Source organism: Canis lupus, chromosome 8 (assembly GCF_003254725.2).
Source record: "Canis lupus dingo isolate Sandy chromosome 8, ASM325472v2, whole genome shotgun sequence".
In the NCBI taxonomy this organism is placed as follows: domain Eukaryota; kingdom Metazoa; phylum Chordata; class Mammalia; order Carnivora; family Canidae; genus Canis; species Canis lupus.
Window position 1 is genome coordinate 13,139,899 of NC_064250.1, and position 6,000 is coordinate 13,145,898.

The window sequence follows — 6,000 nt, forward strand, 5'->3', positions numbered from 1 at the left end:
AAAGGATAAATTTCTAAAAATTCAAAACCACAAACTATCATCTTACAGCTGTCACAATGGCTATCATGAAAAAGACAAGAAATAGCAAGTAAGGAAAGATGTGAGGAAAAGGGAACCTTTGTACACTGCGGGTGAGAATGGTGCAGCCATTGTGAAAAACAGTATGGAGGTTCCTCAAAAAATTAAAAATAGAACTACCATATGATCCAGTAATTCCACTACTGGGTATCTAGCCAAAAAAAAAAAAAATGAAAACACTAATTTGAAAAGATATATGAATCCCTGTGGGGGTCTTTTGTCATTTTTTTTTAATTATTTACAATAGCCAAGATATGGAAACAACCTAAGCATTCATCAGTGGATGAATGGATAAAGATGTGATACACACATACACACATATACACATATACACACACACTGGAATACTACTCAGCCATAAAAAATAATGAAATTCTGCCACTTGCAACAACACAGATGGACCTAGACAATATTATGCTAACTGAAATAAGTCAGACAAGAAAGGCAAATACCACATGATTTCACTTATATGTCGAATTTAAAAAACAAAACCCAGACACAGATAGTGGTTGCCAGAAGGGAAGGGGGTAGGGGATCTGAAATGGACAAAGGGGTGTAAGAGCTACAAACTTCCAGTTACAAAATAAGTCATGGGGATGCAATGTACTGTGTTGACTTTGTAAGGTTACAGAAGGTAACTAGACTTACCGTGGTGACAATTTCACAGTGCATACAACGTTGAATCACTACGTAGCACACACACCAACCTATACAGTATTCATGTCAATTATATCCCAATAATTTAAGTCAAAAATAAAAGGGCCTGTCTGACTCCAAAAGAAGGAACAATACAAAGAACAAACTAAACTATTCACTCTTGTGGTAGCCAGGCTCCCTCAATGAGGCACACTTCTCAGTATTCACTCCCCTGTAAAGCCCACTCACACCAATCAAGCGCAATGCAAGTAATGTTAGTCTTTCATCTTTCACCCCTGAATGCTCACTCTTAGATTGCATCTTCTCAGAACCTGGCAACTACTATGCTTTGAGAAGCTCGGGTTGTCACCAGGACAGGCCATGTTAAGTTGCTTCAGTGGGACAACTCGGCTGAGCCTTCAGCCAGTAGCCAGCATCAAATGCCTGTCATGTGAGTGAGCCAAATGGCTGGCCAGCCCCTTCAAGTCTTTTTTTTTTTTTTTTTTTTTTTTTAAGATTTGTATTTATTTATTTCAGAGAGAAAGAGAGAAAACACTAGTAGGGAGGAGGGGCAAAAAGAGGAGGAGGGGGAGAGGGAGAAAGAGAAGCAGGCTCCCCGCTGAGCAAGGAGTCCAATACGGGCCTCAATCCCAGGACCCTGGGATCATGACCTGAGCTAAAGGCAGATGCTTAACTGAGCCACCCAGGTGATGCTACAGGCCTACCCAATATCTGACTGCAAGTGCAAGAGAAACCCTAGGTGACAACTGTCTACCTATGCCCAGCCAACCTGAAGACTCATGAGAGATAACTGTGTTCCAAACCACTAAGGTTTGAGTGGCTGTTCTGCAGCAATGGATACCTACAACAATTCCTTTACACAAAATGGGACAGACAGGAAAATTCTAGAAATCACTGGCAAGGCATCTTTTTTCTTTCTTTTTCTTTTTTTCTTTTCTCTCTCTCTTTTTTTTTTTTTTTTTTTTTTTTTTTTTAAGTGAGAAAGAGAGAATGAGCTTAAGCATGCAGAAGGAAGGGGCAGAGGGACAGGGAGGTAGAGAATCTTAAGCAGGCTCCACACCTAGTGCAGAGCCCAACGCAGAACTCAATCTCACAACCCTGAGGTCGTGACCTGAGCCGAAATCAAGAGTCAGACACTTAACTGAAAGAGCCACCCCCAGGGCCCCAGTAAGGCATCATTTTTAAATAAGGACTTCCTCGAGGTTTAAAAAAAAAATAGCACAACTTGAAAGAGAGAGGTATGAATTTTTGTGGAGTAAATGCTGGCAAACTGGGAGGTTTACACAAGGAAGTAACCAAAAGAATCAGACATCAAGGACACTAAAGGGAAATAGAAACTGCTCAAACTTAAACTTAATGAACGCCCAAGGGTATTCATTATGCACGTCACCCCAGCAATAAATACTTCAGAAGTAAATCAAATGGAGGACGATGCAGAAGAGAGAAGAAATGCAAAGAGTAATCAAGGGGAAGAAAGAGGCATATGCTCTGCTCGGTACAAAACCATCTGGAACACACCAGAGGAGGGTGAGGCAGTGTGGAATGAACAGAATATCATGCTTTGGAGACTATAAGAGATTGTCCAAGTCATTCATGGGAATAACAAGCAAAGCTAAGAGGGATAATGAGAAATGTTTCAAATGTGCTTGGAGAAAAAGGTCAGAGCAGGAGACTAGAGGTCTGGGAGTGACACAGAAGGGCTTTTATGAACAACAGCAGCAACATGAGCTAATGGAGCGATTATCACATGATAATCAGGCTTCGGTGCTAAATGTTAATAGTCACTGCCCAGCTTGGGCCTTAGAGTAATTCAACCAGTTACAAGATCTTAGCAGAAATTGTCAAGATCTCTCACTGGGTCCCAAAGTTCGCAAAGGTCGCTACTGGCGACCTGGTTAAAAAGCAGCTTTGGATTTTATTCTTTCCTTCAATGGTCACAAAGATTAAGGAGCAAGTGCCTGAGTCAAACTCACTTGCTCCAGGAGGAGACATTGATGGAAATCAAGACTGGCTGAAAATGGGGGTTCTAATAACCTCGGGGAGCAAGGACATCACTGTAGAGCAGGGACATTGCTTTGGAGACTGTTTCAGTTCCCCTTGTCCCTGCACTGTCATAATGCAGTCGAGTATTACCTCGTCATTTAAGTCTTCTCCCAAGTCTGGAACATTGCAAGGTAAATCAGGTGGAGGTTTTTCATCATATGTTAAAATAAAATACCCTCAAGAGAACTTCTAATATATACCAGAAATTGGGCTAGAAGTTTTACATACATTAAGTCAATTCCAAGAACCATGAGATGGTCATTTCAACTCTGGTTTTACAGGTGAAGAAACTCAGGCTTAGCATAGCTAACTTCCTAGCCCAAGATGACAGTCAGTAATAATAACAAGATCATATCTTGTACTGAGTCAGGCTCCATTCCAAATGCTTTCACATATACTCTCATTTCACTCCCACAGCAACACTGGGAAGGAGGCACTATTACTAACCCATTTTAGCTACCAAGTCAATGGTGCAACTGGATCTCAGTCTCACCCTGAACCACCTCGCCATACGGTCTTTCAAGCTAGAAGTCCATGTCTGGCTGATTCCAAAAGCCTGTGTTCTTTTCTTTGTACCCCACTTCCCCCATGACTTCTTTAGTAAGTTCCCAATATATAGGAATCCAAAATTAAACCTCCATAGCTTGAGAAATTCCAGAAAATCATCCTGAACACTATCCAGAGCTTTCTAATTAGCTACATAGATTATGTTGCCCATTCTGACCCTAAACCAATGCCCAATGTCCTCATTACCAGTCCCCTAAAGGGAAAAGGGATGCTGACTAAGGCCAACTGTTGGAATTTGGAGTTATCTCTGAAAGTCAGATTGAAACAGCTCATTAGGGGAGCCTGGGTGGCTCAGCAGTTTAGCGCCGCCTTCAGCCCAGGACGTGATCCTGGAGACCTGGGATCGAGTCCCACGTCAGGCTCCCTGCATGGAGCCTGCTTCTCCCTCTGCCTGTGTCTCTGCCTCTGTCTCTCTCTCTTGATTAAATAAATAAAACCTTTACAAAAAAAAAGAAAAGAAAACGGAAAACAGCTCATTAAATTGTGGGTGAAGGGGACAGGGAACAGCTCACTGGCAGAGTCTATATTCTGAGACAAGATACACCTTCAAGATTAGGAAGGCAAGTAATATTTTACTGCAAAACAAGCAGAGAAAAGAGAGATACCCAGGTTCCAAACAGAAACTCAACTGCTAGGTTCTCACTCTGAGGAAAAAGCAGGAGGGACAAGAATCCAGATGCGGTGTGAGGTGTGCCTCTCCTGCTCAGAGAGTCTTTCTTCCCTTTTCAGTGTATATGCCCAGGGCACCCCAGGTGGCTTAGTTGGTTAGCGTCTGACTTCTGCTCAGGTCATGATCTCAGGGTCCTGAGATCGAGCCCCTCGTCAGGCTCCCTGCTCAGGGGGGAGTCTGCCTCTCCCCCATCCTCTGCCCTCCTCACCTTGTGCTCTCTCACTCACTCGCTTGCTCTCACTCCCTCTCTCTCTCAAATAAATAAATAAAATATTTTTAAATAAAATTTTAAAAATAAAAAAATAAATGTGCATGCTGCCAAGAAGCTAACAGTCTTCAAAAATTTTTTAAGAATTCCTTTTTTTCTTAAGTTAATTTTCAGTCAATAAGAGTCACATGATTGAGGGTTGTTGCGAAGGTTTTTCTTTTCTTTTTTTTTTCAACAACAGGAGAAATAACTTAGCTCCTGAGTTAGTGGAAGCAAACACCCTAATACCTAAATGTAAATGTCAAGGCCCAGAGCCCAGTCACCCTAAGTTTTATAAAACCTTCTCTACCAGGTGGTCCTTACACCAGTATCCAGGTCCAGAGGAAGGAAAGTTTACAATTAAAAATCTTGAACAATTAAGAATCCTGAACAAGTATCATTTAGTTCCTCCCCATATGCTTTGCTCCAACAGACTTGGAGCCCATTTCCAACACAGTTCTCACTTGCTACCTACCAAAGAATGTGTCTTCAATACACACAGCCCAGAAGGCTCAGCAGAAACACAGTTTTCAAGTTCTCTAAACAGTATCTAAGAGTCAGAACAAGTCTTTGTAGAATCAACAATGAGAGGAATATCTCTGGGAATCAACCCAGAAGGGATCGAAAACAGAAGAGATACCACAACTAGGGTATCACAAAGTAAGGTTCCTAGTCACCCTGGGGGCAGAGAGTACAGCAAAGAGGGCCTTCTGTTCCTTAGGGAGAACATAAAGGAATAGCACTGACTCACACACCCATACACACACACTGCACATGCATGTGCCTGCACATAGACACAGTAACACACCAATCTCGAACTGCCCATCCCTCCCCAGCTATACACTCTGTGGCCTGTTGGGCTGAAGGGTGACCATACCCTAAGTTGACTGGAAGTGAGCACTTAGCAGAATCCTCTCCCTACCTGCTAACAGGCCCCTGTGGTGTGTGAGGTAAGACCTGGGATGCCTGACCTTTGTATTAGCTATCCACTCCAGTGTAGTAAGTTACCCCAGGACCTACCTGCCTAAAACAACAAGCACTTATTATTCCATACGATCTTTGAGGGTCAGGAATCCAGAGACAACTGAGTGGTTCTGGCTCAGAGTTTGTCACAAGATTACCGTCAGGATGTTGGCTGAGGTTTACCTGGGGCTGAAAAATCTGCTTCCAAGATGGCTCACTCCATATCTGTTGGCTGGAGGCCTGGGTTCTTGCCACATAGACCTCTATGTCAATCTGTTTGAGTGTCCTCACAACATGGCAGCTGAGTAAGTGATCAAGAAAGAGTACAGCAGGGGCACCTGGGAGGCTCCTTGGTTGAGTGTCTGCCTTTCGCTCAGGTCATGATCCTGGGGTCCTGGGATTGAGTGCTGCAGGGAACCTGCTTCTCCCTCTCTCTGTGTCTCTCATGAATAAGAGAATAAAATATTAAAAAAAGAAAAAAAGAGCACAGCTGAAGTCATAATATCCTTTATGACCTAGCCTCAAGGTCTATTCCAAGCACAATAGCAAGTTTAGGCCTGCATATCTTTGCCATTTTGTGATCTCTAGTTCCAATGTCTGAGAGCAAATATTTAAGTAAGGGCACACTAAGAACAAGCAATAAAAAGGTAGGGGATGGCAAAAGTTTTTCTGTACACAGGTAGATGGTAAATATTTTAGCTCTAAGGCCATCCAGTCTCTGTCGCAACCACCTGTTCTTGTAGTAGGAAGATAGCCATAGACAATATGCAAATTA

General features: G+C 42.7%; 1 long non-coding RNA gene across 1 annotated transcript in view; it reads right to left on the reverse strand.

Annotated features, from left to right (window-relative positions):
- LOC118355543 (uncharacterized) overlaps positions 1-5,668 on the reverse strand; it is a 44,805-nt gene extending 39,137 nt beyond the window's left edge. The window contains exon 1 of the long non-coding RNA XR_004818234.1: positions 5,409-5,668. This is a non-coding gene — a long non-coding RNA (uncharacterized LOC118355543). The remainder of the gene's footprint in view (positions 1-5,408) is intronic.
- Positions 5,669-6,000: the final 332 nt, after the last annotated feature.